Source organism: Haliaeetus albicilla, chromosome 1, assembly GCF_947461875.1.
Source record: "Haliaeetus albicilla chromosome 1, bHalAlb1.1, whole genome shotgun sequence".
In the NCBI taxonomy this organism is placed as follows: domain Eukaryota; kingdom Metazoa; phylum Chordata; class Aves; order Accipitriformes; family Accipitridae; genus Haliaeetus; species Haliaeetus albicilla.
Window position 1 is genome coordinate 48,966,990 of NC_091483.1, and position 18,298 is coordinate 48,985,287.

Below are 18,298 nucleotides of genomic sequence, written 5' to 3' on the forward strand. Positions count from 1 at the left end.
TGGTCCCAGGTGGGGTGCCCGTCTGGGCTGGCAGTGCTCATCTTGCGACATGGCAGTGCCATTTACTGGTGTCTGGCAGCAGCTAGCACGGGAACAAATAGAGGGGGTTTTGTTCCTGAAAATAAACTATTTTAACTCCCAAAGCCCCCAAAATACTAGCTTCCCTGTTACGCACCTGCTTGCCTGAAAATCCTAATGGTGAATGACTTGCTGTATCATTTCCTATTCCTTTCCTTCAGCTAGCATCTTTCTCCTTCTTAGACCTTCCAATCTCTTTTGCCTTATTTTGCCTCGCCTTCCTTCTCCATGCTTTCACGTCCTCTTTTCCACCTCTTCTTCTCCCTGTTATCTGAACTCCTCTCTTTTCCTCACACTTTCCAAATCCTACATATACTGCAATTCTTCTCAGCCCAGAAAATAGTTATACAGCATAGTCACATCTCAGTAATTTCTTCATGCTGGAGGCAAAGAATCATTTTGGGATCAAAGGACAGCAAAATGGGAGCATACAGTTCTGTATCTGATACTGACTCTCACTTGTCATTTACTCAGACGGTAGAGGAGTTTGTCAATCTTTGTAATATTGCATTATCGAAAACATCTCCAACTCCCTAATTTATCATAAGGATTTATTTGCACTCTCAGGGAAGTAAAACATCATCAATTAGATCAAAGACACACAAGTAGCCTGCGCACAAACTCTCCACCTTAAAAATTCACGTTTTAAACAGGCAACAGGCAAAGCCTGGAAGGAAGTGTTACTGTGCCACTCTTAAATAAGTAAAAATGTTTATGAACTTTGAGCATATATAAGACAGATCAGAACCCTTCTTTCTTCCCGTGGTTTTGCACTAGTCTGAAGGCATCATTCAAAGATCTGGGGGCTTTGGTGGCAGTGCCATGCTGTGGAGTCTCCAGCCTTGGAAACAGAGCCCGTGCCACAGAGCACAGTCCCCGAATTCGTGCCAACACAGTCATTTTGGGGGCAACTTATCAATCAGGTCACCAGCTAATGAGAAAATAGTATTTTTATTTTACTTGGGGTCAGCGACCCTGCTCACAGCATTGGACCACAACCAGTTGCATCAGCACATCTATAAGGGCTGAGCCATGGTTGGGAAGAAGCAGCTGAGGGAAGGAGGATGAACAGCACTGCCAAAGGCTCTTAATCACAGATTCCTTCCAGTAGTGATGCACATGATAGCTGGCTTCCTAGTGGTATGGATATGATCCCTTTCCCAAAGATCCTGCCAGTTTGTAAGTCTTGCTGTCCCACTGCTCTGTGGGACACTGCTGCTGTTCCTCAGGCTCAACAGTCCCCCAGGGTAGCCTGCACGATTTGACCAGGGTCATACCAGAAGTGCTTAGGAGAGCAGCGGGTCTCAGGTGCCGGGTTACAATGACCACCCTATCCAAATCAGCTTCTTGCCCTGCTACCACATTCTCAGAGAGAGTTAAACAGTGCCTGGAAGCCTAGATGGGTGTTTTCCCTTCATAAAGTGACTCAGGCATAAGGAGGAGGAAACCTTGTTCGCCTGTGACTCTTGGGAACAGTCTGTGCATTAGACACATGCTGCTGAAGCAGCTGCCTGCTTGTCCAGCAACCCCTTCGCAAAGGCAGTCTTCTGGAAAAAAACCCTCCAGCTGACAGTTGCGTATTTGCTGAGATGCAGCATCTGACCTCACAGACTTGCCTCCTGCCTTGGACAAGTCCATCCCCTCTCACATCGTCATGTTTATTTCTAGCAAACTTGCCCACAGATTGCGTAAAGGCCGTTTTAGGAAAAGAACACTGGATTCTATTGAAGAGAACACATAATTATGGCAAGATGTGTGAGAAAGGCATTTTAATATGTATATAAGGTTAAAGCTCTGATACCTACCCACATACCATACTGCATACAGAGTGGCATGTCAAGAAAAAACAACTAACCTCCTTTCAAAAGGTGAGAGAGGGCAACACCAACAACATTTGGATGAAACAACAAATGCGAGGAAAGAGGAGCAGTTTGGAAGATTCAAACTCCGAATATTAAATCCAGTTCCACTCAGGAAACAGATTGTTTAACATTCATTTTCAAGCTACAGTAATTGAAATGTGCATTATATTTCATCAGCAGTAATGCAGTTAATTAGGCTGAAAAAAAATGCTTTTGCTAACAAGAAATTCAAACTTTTGCACATATGCTCTGAAAAGTTTAAAGGCAATTTAATTTTTAATTACTGTAAGAATGTAACACCTCAAAATGCAGTTGTAGTCTACGTAATGATTGTGTAATTTAAAAAATGAGGCCCTTTGAGCAAGGGAGTCCTGCAAGGCATCAGGGAATTCACGAGAGGGTCTGTGACTCAGTTGTTACGCTTTTGGTGAGCACTATGAAGGCAGTTTTACGCCTGCTGAGGGCTTAACCCGGCGCATGTAGAAGGATTTACACCAGCTCACTTTGCAGTCCTTTATTTAGAGACTATCTCAGTCTCCTGCTAGCTTTGTGGAAACCAGGCAGCTCCTGAGCTCTGAGCTCCTCTCTGTCTCTTGTGAATTCCAGCACCAAAACCAGGCTTTCAGTCCCATGAAGGGTGCAGGCATTTAGGGTAGGCTGCAGTCCAACTGAAACCCTAGGACCAGGACTACGGCAGAAAGCGCCTTCGCTCTGATTCAATGGCCTGCGCCTCCATCTCCCAGCCCTTAGTTCCTAGCCTGAGGCTTAGACATCCTTCTAGGAAGTTCGAGTCTCAAGGCTGAAGTCTCCGAGGCTAAAAACTGGGTGTCTCTCTTTGGGAGTGCCTGCTCATAACTGCTCTGCCCCTACAAAGCCACTTCGGTTGTCTTTGAAGGAAACACTGTGCCCTGGTTAGTCCTTTGAAAGGAGAGATTAGACAGTAGTCCGTCCGGAGATGGTTTATCTCAGCATATCAAGTTGAAGGAGGCATCCAATTTAGAGTTGCAAGCATGAAGCTGTGACAGGGTTGCAGTGCTTTCTCCATGCCAGGACGGAGTGGGGACTATGGCTTTCGCACCTCCGTTCTCCTCCTCTGGAGGTGCGTGTGGTCTGTGTACCATCTGCTTCGTGTACCCTGTATACTACTGTGTACGACATCCATAGGAAGCCTCTACAGGTCCTTTTCTGTAGTACAGCTGGATTCAGTTTAGTTTTTTCTCAGTATTTCCTAGTCTAGCTTGGTTGTTCTTTGCTTAAATGTGGCTTTGTTAGATCCTCATACCATCCCGTGCGTGCTACATTAGTGTTATTCCAAGGGATGAATTCACAGAGTTAGCCTTTAAAGGTCAGTCTTTTATGACTAAGATGTAGGATTGGTCTTCTTTTTTTTTTTCTTTTTTCTTTTTTCCCCCCAAACTAAAATGTCCTTTAATTTATCCTAGGGCAACCTCATGGTTTGATACAGACAGGTATTTGATACACCTGTACAACCTTACTTGCTACAACAGGTGATGCCACTATAGCTGTGTGTGAAAATTAGGATACAGAGTTTTTCTGCCAAAGGTGGTAGGATGGAAATAATTTACCCTTACTATCAAATTGACTATTGGGTTTTCAGGACTGGGATCTGTAGAAGAAACAATAACAACAAAACCTATAGAAGAAACCCCACACAGCTTCAGTTTCAAAATGAGAAAAGTGTAACAGGGAACAATGATATTCACTGAGGACAGATTACAAAATTTCAAGAACCTCAGGAAACCCTGAGACAATATATATTACATATAAGACAACAATATATTGGAATGTTCTCAGGGAATCAATATAAGCTGTCTTGCATATTCTACTATAAAACCCCTTTTTATCATAGGAAGTAATGATAATTTTTCTATGCCACAAACTTTTTTCATACAGTACCTCCTGCTCTCTTAAAGAAATGAGAAAAAACATGTCTTGGAGTTTTATTACTGAAAGTATTGTAAATTCTCTCTGATGTCTGGAGAAGGAGAGAAAGCAATTGGAAAAAGAGCTAGAGCAAGAGTACATCCTTTGCTGCATAATGCCATAACCTCTTCGACAGCAGAGATCTATGAACACCAGTAAAATGATGATTAAAGCTACCACTGTTTACAGCAGGTTACAAATCACCTTCTGCAGGAAAGCCAGTATATTAAAGCAAACAAGAGACTCCTACATGCTTGTTCCCTATGTGCATATATCGTGGACCAAATCCTTAGCTAGTGCAGGTGGGCAAAGCTTCCTGGAGATCCCTGAAGCTATAGCTGCTTCCATGAGGAGGAGACATGATGGAGTTGCATCAGCAGAGAGCTTACCAAACAGGTAAGTGATACGTATTTCAGTGGCTCATCATGCTCATTTTATTAATTCAGCTATGCAGCCACATGTTTATAAAGATGTATGGAAAGTAAAGAACCTAACCTGGTCCTAAATACACAATTACTCTGGTCATGAAAGTAAAGTCATGTACAGAACGGCTACAGAACAGGTCCTACAGCCTCTGGTACTCAGTGCATAAAATATTCCTCCAAGAAAAAAAAACCCACAACTAGGCACAACAATCTATACTTAAATGAAAGGCCAACCTCCACCTGTGTGCATATGCAGGAACTAATCCGACTCTATGAGGTCAAAGGATCTCCTTTCCACGGTGAGGAGGTTCCAAGCAGCAAAATGGCATGCTGTTCTTCACCGAATATTTCAAATTCCCAAAAGCTATTTGCAACTCTCCATGCTGCACCTTTGCCTCTCCTTTTCAGAAAATTAATCTTGGTAGCATTAATTTTCTTAGTCTGTTGTATGTTACATGCAGTTAGCAACTGTGTTATATCCAGCTTTGCTTACGCTCTCAGAAGGAGCTTCTACCACCCCTTCACAAAGCAACTTACAGTATTGAATATGGCAAGCAATAATTAGGTAGAAGACGTGCATGCCTGTGAGAAGTATATGACATAGCTAGAAGGACAGGCAATGGGGAGAATATAAATGCTGTTATTCTAGACATGGGATTATTCTATGTTAATTTATAGCAGGTTTGCAAGGGGGGGGTTGGCTGTAATTGCCTAGCTTTTTTATGAGCTGCTTCCAAAAAGGATTTGTAACCAATTTGCCTTTTCAGATTAGGATCAAATTTAGAGAGAGAATGATAAACTTCATCAGGAAGTTATAGGGATCTGGAGACTGGCGTTCTGGAACAGAGCGGTAACCCCTGCTGTCAGCATCCTGCTTCCTAAAGGCCTTTGAAAGAGTCTTCCAGGCACTGTAACTGCAAACAGAAAAAAATCAAGGTGGTAAGTTATTTCAGGAAAATGACAACCATTTGGTAGGGCACAAAACCCCTTTGAGCATCTCATCACAGCTGGCCAGGGCATAAGGTGTGCTTTGGAGCCTATAGGTCCACAAACGCACAGGCAGGATGCTGGCAAGTTTCATCCTTTACCAGGCTGAAATACAAGGATGGGATGGGACCAGTGGGATTTTTTTTCATTCATATACTTGGAAAAATTATTTTGTCATAAGCAACATCATACCATAAAGGAAAAATCTTTTCAGTGGTCTGATAATAGAAGGACATACTGAAATTTATGAGCATCTGACTAAAACTAACTGTTAGATGTCTCAAAGGTAGAGGTCTAAGAATGAATTAATCATTCTAAGCAATCTTTCTAGTCAAGAGGCATCTCCAGAGGACAATTTATCAGACTGATTTTAGTTTCTCCTTTAAAAATGAGCTGATTTTCCTTGAAATATGTATCTTTCCCCTTTTGAATCAGAAGGGAATGCAGGATCAATAGGTCAGATTCAGATATACAAGTAGGGAAAAAAACAGGGCAGCTGAATCCCACCCTCATTGCTGCCCAGCAATTGAGCCCCTCCACGGCACTGGTTTAGCTCCGGGATGCCTGCATAATAGAAGCCACGTTATTCCCCTGCCGCCTTTGCCAACATGAAGCAAAGGGCTTCAGGAACTCCATGCAGAAAACATCTACATATAAAATCAGAAAATCAATATTCTTAAGCATGTGCATGCTAAGGGAAAATGTTGCCAATTATTTCAATGGAAATCAATTATCCTCTCTTCTCCTCTCCGCTTCATTACAGTCAGTGAAATTTTACTAGCTCTGGATGCTAACGTGAGTGAACAGAATAATGCTGCGTTCTCATGAATGTAGTTAGGAATTGGCATTTCATCACAAATAGACACATTATAGGATAGACAATGTTTAATCCCTTTTTTAGGAAAAGGATTTATTTTTTTAGGATTCATCATCAGCCAGTTTTGCTGCTGAAGCTTGTGCTTCATGCATTTTAAAAAGAAAGCTTATCCTTAGCCAGGTGCTATTTTGGTGCTGAACCCCCTACTCATCCAGTTTCATTCCATTTTTGAAACAGCGCACCATATTAGAACACAGTTTCACGACCAGCATTTTTATCCCACTGAAATAAATTACATTTGCCCACACCCTGACCACCAGGATGTCAGAATCACAGCTGAGCTTTTTCACAACCTTAAGTTACCAGCTCCTTTTTCGGGTGGACAATGCTTGGCATTGGGAAAACATGCAGAGCTCGAGGAGTAGCCAAATGTCTCACAAACTCCTGAAAACCCAATGTGTCATCCTTATTTATCATTAAAGTTTCTCAAGCTTGCAGAGTTCCCTTGCTATTTCAGACTGGATGTCAAACCTTCCCTCAAAACACCAAAAGACAAAATGTAATGGCACTAAAATGAGCAACAACAATAGATAATGACTATTTTGAAGAAAAATAGGAAGTTATTCCTATTATTAGCCAAATAGCTGTGTACTTAACCAGCAAACTCCCAGCAAAGTCATTGACGTCTTCAGAAATTTTTTCTAAGGATTACAGTTTTATGCCAACGGACATCAGACTGCTAAAATGATGCTTGCTCAGATAGAAAATCCTCTGAATGAGGGATAATGAGTTGATCTCCAGGGACATCACCATCCACCATGGTTCTACCTTATTTTTACTGTGATTTCCAAGGTCGTATGTCTTACCTCATCAGCAGAAGATACATGATCTCCTGAGTGAGACGCCAGGAGTTAATTTCATCTAAATCTTCCAACCCATCCTCTATTGCTGGGTAGTGTTTATGCAGGAAGCTTTTGATAGCCCCGCATAGCTTGAAGTAGGGAAGGAAACTGATGCAAAGTTATAAACACGACTCTGCCTGTTACCATGTTGATACAATTTCTCCTTGTGATTTGTCTCCTGGTGCCTTCAGCAGCCTCTACAAAATTGATGTATCACAACATCACAATTTCTGTGTGGTCCCAACGATGTGCTCCAAGACTCACTGTAGTCCTGAAGTTTTCCGGGAGATGAGATTACCCAGGTTACAAAGAGTGGAATGAATTTTGACAGCTACTCAGTCGGCAGATTAGAAACAGGGAGCAGGACCCTACTGACAGAGGATCACAAGTCAAGATTAAACACCACGTTACTGCCAGGTTGCAGTCCAAAATTCCCCTCGTTTCTCATTTCTTGTTGTTTCTGCTATTCTTCAGACCATAATGTAACTATTACTTTGTATTATGGAGTAGATCACATAGCTTCTGCATTATTTTACGCTATATCCAACCAATCACGGCTCAGCATTTATACCAGCAGAAAGAGTAATGCGGTTTGCAGTGCCGACCCTGCAAGGATTTGCACGTAAGCTCAGCCTTATGCACTAGACTCGCTTTACTTAACTGAGGGCTGTTTCACTCAGATTTCAGAGGAAAACCACATTGAGGTAAAGTGTTGGTATTGTGGGGATTTCGGAGGAACTGGCAAGTTAGGAAAAGAACCAGTGGTCATAATGGTGCATTCTTCCAACCTAACAAGGACAATATACCTGAAAACGGCTGGGACCAAAATTAGTGGCCACAAATATGCATGCTTGGAAGTAGGACCTCAGCTGCAGCCCTGAGCTTCCCTACCAAATTTTAACCCAGAAGGATCATAGTCAGTTCTAGCCCAGCGGAAGACAAGCTGCTCTTCAGGACAAAGAGAAGTAGTGTTGCAGGAGCAAGACACCTATTTTTCTATACCTGCCCAGGATATCTTCCACCTACACTTTTTGGACTTGCTTATTTTCCTTCTGTTTCTGCGCATCTTTCTCCTCTTTAGGCTCAGATCCCAGCCTGAACTGAGGTCTCACTTCAAAGAGACTAGGCAGCCCTTTTCTGAAAGAGAAAACATAATTGGTTTGCTCCTACCTCTCTTCAATCACATGATGTCTCTCTTTCACAAATATACCAGAGCCTAGGTAAGTGAGAAACACTCCTTACTGTAATACCTGTCAGTACAATTTCAGGCTGTTTCTCTTCTTAAAAGGTAACCACAGGTATGGCATTGCTGGGCAGCACTGTTTAAGTACGGCAGATCAGGTGCTGTCCTGATCTACAACCTCTGCCAGCCCAAGTGAATGCAGAAGCCGGCAATTTTGCACATTCCTCCGAAGGGCAAGACAGCCAGATACGACGTGTGTGAAGACGCATCTTTAGGGAGTCTCTCTAGCCCACCTGGCGTGGCTCAGGAAGGCGACTCAGCCTATATGAGAAGAGTATTTACCTTGCTGCCTGAAAGAGAATAAGCAGGCCAGGGCATAATGCCGCCCAGCCATGGCAGGCTCTCAGGGCTGTACTGCCTTAGTCTTGCAAATCCCTCCGACGGTAATAAGGGTTGCGTGACCGAGACACTAACTTTGACTTCCTATTTTAATCGCAAAGTGCAAAACGTGGAGCCTGTCGGCAGCTGGCAGCCTTGCCTGCCTTTCCACCCACACCCTGCGGGAGCGTGGCTTCAAAGTGCAGCAGCACGCTGACGTCTCTTCTGTTCCCCACGAAGCGGGGTGTAAAGCGGCTTTTAAAAAGACGAAACATCTCCAGGTGGTTAAGGGCACGGAGCTACGGTGAGTATCTGCAGTGGGCATAACTGCAGGCCGGCAGGGTTAAAAGGGAGGCTGTCCGAATTCATCCAAGACCTGCAAATCTTGAAACACGTAAACCCTACATGCGTCAGTTAAAGAAGCCAGAAAGAAAGGTGCCCCCTAATGAGTTTTTTTTGCGCTTGGGTGAGCGAAAGGGCTGCTTCAGGAGGCTAATAACTGAAAACCTTCCAGGCTTTTGTCCGGAGAAATGGCAGGCACTTTCCATCCCTTTGAAAAAAAGAAGGCCTTTCGGAGTCTTCACGAGAGATGTGGATTTTAAGGGCGACCTTAGGTCATACAGAACTAATCAAGCGAAAACAATAAGAAAATTAGACTGACAGTCAGCAAGTATCTGAGGACTTTATCAAAAAGAATTAGGAATGGACAAATTCACTGGGAGCAAAGGATCAGATCTGCAAGGTGGCATTGTGTGGTGGGATTAAATTATTTATTCATTGTTAATTTATTTATTTATGTATGTGCAAATGACCTAGCTGCTGCAGGTGCTGAGGAGTTTCTGAAAAGGCCCAGTTTTAGAGCCAAGGCTAGAATATTGGTCCATTTAACTCATTCTTTTCCTTAAGGCGATCAAACAGTGACTTTTATCTAGGAGATAGAGGAGGAAAACCATATGTGTACTGGGAATGATGCGGGGTCTGAGCAGCACTAAGTACCCAAGTATTCCAGTCTCATTCAAGAATGCTGTGCAGTTTAATGTCCAGCAAATTAGCAAATGAATGCTTATGTCAATATGTGAAAAATCCCTAGTTGGTTTAAACAGATAAAAAGCCTCTTGGGAAATGGCAGAAAATGCAGGCTTTCTCTCCCTGTCTTTTTTAAAGAAAGAAAGAAAGAGAAACAGTACTTATTAAGTTTTCCCCAAACTTACAAAAAGTTGCAGAAAACAACAACAGTCTACGTGGATGCTGGATCTTATATATGCATGAAATATTTCCAATGCTGCTACTACAAAAATACAAGAAGCTTTTGCCAGGCACTCTTTGAATCACATACTTGCTATTCAGAAGAAAACAGTTAAAATCTGGGACAGCTACAGAGCCTGTTAGATGCCATCCCGCTACCCCTCTCTTAAAGGTACAGGAGGTCAAAAGCCCTGAGGAGGGTCCGTCTTTACATTTTATCCTGATTTATAAAATCAATCTTGAAGATGAAATCCACAAACACCTCTTGTTTTTCCTTCTCCAAATTTAACCATTAATAGGAAAGGGTAAAAATTGTCATCTCATGTTTCCCTTGACCCAGCAGAGCAAAGCCACAGTGGGAACTCTGTGTACGACATGACCCTGGGGAAAAAAGGAACACGAGACCTCAGCATGGGGGTTGGAGGCAAGAAGTCACACATATCGAAAATGACAGCATCACATCAGTTAATGCCATGTGATAAGGGAGTCCTGCTGGGTTTTATGTCCTTCTGCAGAGATACATTTGAAGGTTGGCTGGTAAGGAGGGTTTTTTGCTAAATCCAGAAAGGGGTTGTAGATATTTGGGCAGGACAGGTCATAATGCATTATCTTTCTTCAGGACAAGCATCAGTAGCTATGCTGGGGATAGTAAAACTGCCCTATGAGACACATCTTGAAACCAGACTGGCAGGTTTATGCAGAACGCTGTCTCACAGACTTCTGCTTCACGCAAAGTATTTCCCTCCTCTTTCCATCCTTAGGCCCTCTTCTCAAAACCAGCCTTCTTTATGTCATTTTGGAGTACAGGCTACTAAAAAGAAAAACAGAGGGCATTTTAAAGAACAAACATCTTTAACAATACTAAATTTAAAACATTACCTCAGATTAAAAGTTCAATGAGCGAATTTCCCAGGCCATGCAAAAAAACGCAGGTCATGTAGAAAGTCTGCTTCGTCCCTGGAGCTGAAAAGTCCTCCTTTCTCCCTTGAACATTAATGTGTGAGGATGAATTTGGTCAAGACGAATGCCAGCATGTCACTAATACACTACCACTTACCTTCTGCAGCCCACTGAGACCTGTGACACACAGTAACAGGGGAGCCTGCTGAGCTACGGTCTTACACCACGGGCTGCCACGGTGCCAAAAGCAGAATTACACAGCACTGAGAGCTCAGTCATCTCAGGAACAAGCAGCACAGGCCAGGCCTCTTCTTGCTCATTGTTTGAAATGGATGGAGTCCCAGCTCATAAGAGAAATACTTATTATCAGTATGCAAAGGCATGATCTGGTACTCTGACTGAATTTCATGTCCTCAAGACTATCCAATTCACCTTCTATGTTGTCTCTGACTTCAGCTATATTGACAATGTTTCTTAGCTTTATCTCATGGGCAAACTTCACCACTACCTGCCTACTTTTGGTGTCAAAGTCATTAGATAAAATATTAGTATTTCCATCAGTATTACTAATATTGACAGTATTCTACTTTCAATATTATGTTGTCTCACCTATTTCCCCACATATTCATTTTAAGATTTCTCTATTTCCCACTTTTTCGAGCTTCAGTGTTCACTTCCCAAATTGTACAGGATTAAAATTCCTTTTTTGCTGCTAATTAGGATGTTTTGCTTAATGTCTCACCAATGTCTTTACACGGGAGGGTCAAACTGGCTGTGAGTCCTTTTTCTATTTGGAAAACAGGCTGGCCACCTACATAGGTGAAAAGAGCTGCCTCAGGGCAGAATGGAAATACGGACTTGCGTTCTGCAGGCAGGACTCAGCGCAGGACCAGAGGGAGGACAAGGGTGAAAGGTAGCTTAAACTGTCCTAGCACTCATCAGTACGCTTTGCCAAGGGATGCCCAGGAGACCTTCCCCTTTGCTCTACGCATGTGCAATTGCCCTCTGAATGCACAGCAGCCATTCATTAATGTCTTCTGGCATCTGGTAGCCCAGACCGCTTCATGAAGTAGCAGTACAGTAGATTACAAAGACACTAGATTGATGATAAGTCTAAGAAATGAAATATGGGCAAATTAGAACAGGAAGATCTTGCTGTATCTGGAGCTCTGCACAGTTAAATGGGCAAAGAGCCCATTCACACAACCCAACCCAGACAGAAGATTCTTCCAGGAACTTCAAGAATCTGAAGCTTAGCCTTGAATGGGATCCCATCAACTGATGCCCTTGTCACCATTACCTACCAAGTCCTATTGGATGCAGCTGCAAACTACAGGTTATAAAATTACCAGAAGTTTCTGTAGCCTTTCATGTGGAGTACAAGACTGAGCAGAAAGTAGAGATCTCATATTGCTTACTGTTACTGAATTCCGGCTTCTCTAACATTTTGTGTTTGTTTCAGTGTCCTGTTGTTAAAAGAGACTGTGTGGACGAGTACGTAGGATGCTAAGCTCAGAGTTAGGAAGGCTGTGCTCTAGTCCCATCTTTGCCATGGCACTTAAGGATGCGTGCAGGCACAGGTTCTGCCTCTGTTTTCATGTACGTAAACCAGAGACCACAGCATCTATTGCTTTTGTATTTAAGAGGTATCGCAGCTTATTATTATTAATTTCCCTTACTAGTTTTCTTAATTCTAACACTGCCATTGGTTTAAGATTTGGATCCACAGAGCCATTCTGCCTAGAGCTTCTCAGCACGCCCCAGTTCAGGCAGCCAAGCTGTTGAAATCCCTTGTGTTTTTACAATACAGAAGGTAAAGGATGGTACTTGAGATTTTTCTCAGCTGGACTTCACACTAGCCTTCAAGGAAGAGGCAGTGGAAGTCATATGTGGGGATACTTGTTTGTAAGTAAAGTTAATTAAACATCCACAGATTATTAGAAATATATCAGAAAAGGAAAATTAGAAAAGGAAGGTAGAACTTCAGGAGCCAGAAAGTAGCATGAGGAAACCAAACTCTTCTCTGAGCCAGAGGGAGGCAGTTCAGGTAGATGCCAGGGAAGCCCTGTCACCAAGTTCGAGGTGCAGCAGCTATAGCCTAGTTGTTACAGGCTTCTGGGATGTTTGCATTTTACAAATAACAGCCTTCACTGTGCAAATAGGTGTAAAGTCACTGTGAAATTAGTGTGCTGTTTCTCTGTTCAGCTAGGTGCGTGGATGTTTACACCTCCTGCAGGGAGAAAAAAACCTCAGCAATTAAAAGGTAGACTAAGTAAGTGATAAGTGAGACAAAACAGAAAATTATGCTACCTTTCAAATGAAAATTTTGTCTTTTTGACAAAAGACTTTTCCAAACAGATCCACAGATTTTACTGAAACACAAAGATTTCTTCTTAATAAGAAGCAGACAAAGTCCATTTAAATGGATGGTAACTGTTGTTAGAACAGTTTTCAGCATAAAGGCTAAATGTAAAAGGGGACAAATGCAGAAGATCATAAAAAGACGTGCAAAAGCAGAACAATGTTAAGAAAGACATTATTAAAAAATTCCTGTCAAAGCTGAACGGATAGTTTGCACTAATGAACACATTAGTAAATGACCCAAAGAACCCCCCTTCGAGTAAAGGAAGTTTGGCTTGGCTGATCAGACACTCAGCAAGCCAAACATCAAGGTGGCAAGTGCAATGCAAATCTGCCCTCTGGGGTCTGGTCCATGATCACAGTTGCTACCACAGAAGTGTTTTCAAGTACGCTTTATATTTTCCCTACTACTCGAAACGTGCAAGTACTACTCACTGAAACACTGAGTTAGTGCCCAGCTTCAAAATTCAGAGGGTCCGAGACACTAGAGCATTTTGAACTAGCAGTGTATCCATTCCCTGAAACACTGCTCTGCTTAGTCATAAAAACTCACAACATTTCTGGACTTTCTTCAAATATTATAATATTAAACAACCGTAAATATGTTTTGCAGGAGGAAGGATGAACTTCTAGTATACTTACTGTGTGGTCGGTCACAACTTCTGTCTGCTTTTTTATACAGTATATAGTCTTCTGAACCATGTCTGAGACGATAGTAGATAAAATACATACATCAGGGAGAAGTTCAGACATCCGGCAGCTCAGCCCTACTTAGGTGTCTTCAGGAAATGAAACCGGGAATTAGAAAGCTGTTTGGCTGGCACAGATGCATATTGCAGCCTTCCTCTCAAAGAATTTCCCAGTGGTCCTACAGAATTGGGTTTGGTTTACTTTAAAGGGAAGACATGGAGGAAAAGAAGTCACAGAAGCAGGAATTATTTTCCTGGATACCACCAGAACAGAGCCCCTTAAAAAGGCAACAGAAGTAATATTCTTCTACACTTCCGGAGACAATATACATATTGTTTCTTATACTTCTATCTGGGATAAGCATATGAAAATACAATTTATATACAATCAAATACATTACTGATTAGAAGAAAGGGCATCTTCACGTTTCATACTGATTAGAAGCTGCCAGGGGAAAAAAAACCCAAGAAAATTTATGGATTAATTTTTTAAAAATCTTACGATAGGCTACTAAGTGAAGGGAAATGGCTTCACAAGGTCTCCCTGACTGCTGAAATGCTGTTGTTGCAAACATCCAAGAGTTAATTCAAAGTCAAGTGTAAATACACAGCAAGGTGTTTTGCCCAATTCAGAAAGCTGGACTAAATGATTCAAGAGTTTTGCCTAGAACCATCACCATCTTTGACTCTTTTCTCATGAGGCATCCCATCTAGAAAATCTAGAAAAATAAGGGGGAAAAAATAGCAGGTATGACATCACATATCCTTGGGATGGAGAACATTTCTTTCTCCTTCTTTGCAGAAACACAGGAAGTCACAGTAGTAATTCAAAGCCACGTTAGAAAACCAGCATGAAATTATGAAATAAAAGTGAAAAAAATATTTTATAGACCTCAACTGCTCCTCACTTATTGGCAATTCATGTGCAAGTGTCTGAAAATCAGAAATGGAAACTAACTAGTTTATTTATGTGTTCATGGCACATAAAATTAAAGGTTGCTGGTGAAAATTAATTTTTATTTTTAAAGAACAGTCCAGTTATAATAACCTAGTTGTTACCAGCCACAGAGAAACTGAAGTAATTCCTAAATACCTAATTCTAAACTGTATGAGTCGGTGAAACCATCCGAAGGTAGTGATGGCATTATGTGTGGGATGTACACTATGTACTCTTGGCCCAGGGTGGTTCTAGTTGTCATGCATCAACTGCTGAGGCAGCTGAAATTAGTAGAGTCAGGCACCCAAGTGCAACTGTCTGTGCCTTAGGTACCAGGTCACCAATGGCAATGAGAGCAATAGTAAGATGGCTGGTAGTGCAAGAAGAGGGAGGTGGCAGGCTTATCTTCCCGGGGACTGCCACTGCTAAGGCTCCTTGGTCCGTAACTGCTTCAGCTCTTCAGGCTGATTTAGTTTGATTTGTATGAGAACAAGATGAAGCAAATTATGAATAGAAGAATTATGGACAAGGCCCATACCAACATCCCATTTATAATATGACTGCTCCAAACCTTTGGGCAGACTCAAATCAAAACTGTTTGCTTTTGCCTGGACTAAAACTAGATCAGAACACCCTGAGATGTGCACAGATTAGGTCCAGCTGGGACACCGCACCTCACATGCCTCTACATTTCACTGGCAGTAAAAAGGGTAAGGACTGGGGAAGACACACTGGAAAATGGAAAGATCTATCGTGTTTCTGGTTTTGTAACAAACTCGCTTGGCATGTGCTGCAGACCGCTGCCTGCCGATCCACGTGCTGTTGTCCGACGGCTCAGGAATGCAAGTGGGACAGTTCAAGCAGGACGTCAGCTCCAGTGGCTGTGCCAGACGGCTCTAGCAGAGGCTGTGCTATGAAAACTGTGCTATAGGCTGGAATGAGATTGCTTTCGTGCACTTAGTTCCAGCTCAGCTTGGCTTAGCGTGTGTTTTTGTGCGCCTGGGCACGTCACATACCTGAGGACGGACCCTGCAGTTTGCCCCCTAAGCTCCTGTTAAGATTGGACTCAAACCAGTTTGGGGTTAAAACATCTTACAGCAGCCTTAAGTCCATCTTAAAGTTTCATCAGCCTCCCTCCTCTCCTCTGCCTTGCCAAGTCACTCTCCAAAGCAAGGCTCACTGGAGCCCAGCTCTCCCTGGCCTCTGCCAGCTGCCTCCCCCCACCTCTGATCTGCATCGCACAGCGAAGAGATCCACCAAGCACGGGCCCTTTGCCCACCAGAGATTTCTCTGCAGAGAGGGGACATCTAGGTGCAGCCTAGGGGCGGCCTTCCAGATGTTTAGCGGTTCAAGATCCGCCCCCGTAGGCAGACAGAACAACTAAGGTGGGGAAGACGTTTCACACGCATAAATAGCAGAACACTTAAGGTTAAATGTAAGTGTGCTGAACGGGCAGCGAAAGGGACTCTTGTTTAAGGTTATCCTCAGACGTGAGCTAGCTGAAAGCTGAACGCTGGCGATGTCAACGTCAGCAAATTCGGCAGGGTACGTGCCGCTGCCCCAGGCGCAGGCGCGCTGCGGGCGCTCCCGTACTTCCAACACAGCCGCCTGCGGAGGAGCGCGGCTCAGCTGCTGCTTAAAGCGCCCACGGCCAACCCACAGAAAATACGTCCCGCTGTGCCTGCTGGCGTGGCAAACCTTCCCCAGCCCTTCCCCCGTACTGCAGCAGCTAGCCAAAAAGAAAAGAAAAAACGCAAAGCAAACGACAAAACCCAAACGCTCAACCCCCCACCTCCCCGCCCCGAAAGACGCAGGGCGGGAAAGCTCGGATGTTTCTTTCCGAATTCACAAAGAAAGCTTGCACCAGGAGTAAACCAATTTCCTTCTCCTCTCACCCCTCAGCTCCCGCGGTTTGGGGCGGGGCGGGGGGGGGGCGCGGCGGGACCGGGGCTGCGGGGTCCCGGGGGCGGCGCGGGGCGGCGGGGCTGCCGCGGGGACGCTGCGCCCTCTGGAGCCCCCGCAGCAGCAGCGGCGGCGGCAGCGAGGGTCCGGCAGCGGCGACAAACCTTTCTGTGGGCAAGGGCGGCTGCCGGCGCTCGCCCTGTCGCAGCTGTCCCGCGGTTCGCAGAGGGGCAATAAGGAAGGGATGTTTGTGTCTGAAACGTCTCTGCTCCTGTCCTGCAAAAAAAAACCCCGACGCGATCGGAGGGCGCTTTCTCAGCTCAGCTATAAAAAACAGCCTTTTGCGGTTTGTTCCACCGCAAGCAACCAACGCGACTGCCTAACGCGTCCTTCCGCCGTCAAAATTGGAAAGAAATGTTGCAAAACCTAATTTTGATCCAAAACTCATCACAGACTTCGGGAGGAATAAGAAGCAAGCCAAGCCATGGATCTGAAACTTACTTGCTCGAGAAAGCTCTGCCGAAAGGCATCCTCTGCTGTTCTGTCAGGCCCTGTATTTCCACCTCGTTTTACAGCTGCTGTGGCTGAGGTCAAGTGATATGTCACTCTGTCAGATCACACAGCGAGTCAGTGGCTCTTCCCGGATTAGAACAATTCCACAGGGCCCTCTGAAAAGATTTGTAACAAATGTCAGCGCCAACCGTCCACTGTTTAAAGCATATGTTTAAAGCTCTTAGACATCTCAGTCAAAAGGTATTGTAAATATAGGGACAAAGCTAGGAAATGCTTCGCTGTGGAGTTTTAATAATGGCAAAGCAGAATCTAGCAGGGATAAAAAAACACCCTAAAACAGGTCACCTTCAGCAGGGAATCTGTGCTCTGTTTTGGAGCCATTTTAAGACCAGGAAAGGATTTGCTTTTTTTCCTCCAGTAGTAACCAAAACGGTCAGGATGCTAGTGGCTCAGCACAGGTTGGTAAGGTCACAGGGCCAGAGGGCACAAAAAAACTTCATTAGAACGTTCTCTTTCTTGCTTGTTAGCATTCCTGGCCGTTGCTTTCAGCATCTTTTTTTTAATAAAAAAGGAAGCGTGCTTGAATTTGTCATTCTGTTATGCACAACACAGACAAAAATGCCTAATGCTGTGGTCTTGCCGTAATTCTGTACTAATGTCATCAAAATACAAGAAATTTCCTTGCAGAAATCTTACATGTGTGTCCTGGTTTCGGCTAGGATACAGTTAATTTTCTTCCTAGTAGCTGGTACAGTGTGTTTTGGATTTAGTATGAGAATAATGTTGATAACACACTGATGTTTTAGTTGTTGCTAAGTAGCACTTATCCTAAGTTAAGGATTTTTCAGTTTCCCATGCTCTGCCAACAAGCAGGTGTACAAGAAGCTGGGAGGGAGCAGAGCCGGGACAGCTGACCTGAACTAGCCAAAGGGATATTCCATACCATAGAACGCCATGCTCTGGATATAAACTGGGGGGAGTTGGCTGGGAGGGACAGACTGCTGCTTGGGCATCGGTCAGCAGGTGGTGAGCAATTGCACTGACCATCACTTGTCTTTTTTGGGGTTTTATTTCTTTCTCTTTTTTTTTTTTAATATTCCTTTTCATCATCACCACCATCATCATCATCATCATCATCATCATCATTATTATTATTATTATTATTATTATATTTT

The 18,298-nt window shown here is 43.6% G+C and overlaps 1 long non-coding RNA gene across 2 annotated transcripts; it reads right to left on the reverse strand.

Moving 5' to 3' along the window:
* Nucleotides 1–615: 615 nt before the first annotated feature.
* LOC138686209 (uncharacterized) lies at nucleotides 616–17,264 on the reverse strand. Of its 2 annotated transcripts, XR_011325579.1 has the most exons (4): nucleotides 17,112–17,264; nucleotides 16,775–16,886; nucleotides 14,274–14,481; nucleotides 616–13,861 (listed from the first exon to the last, which is right to left on the reverse strand). It is a non-coding gene; the product is annotated as an uncharacterized lncRNA (long non-coding RNA). The 2 variants fall into 2 exon arrangements; XR_011325580.1 differs by lacking the exon at nucleotides 16,775–16,886.
* Nucleotides 17,265–18,298: the final 1,034 nt, after the last annotated feature.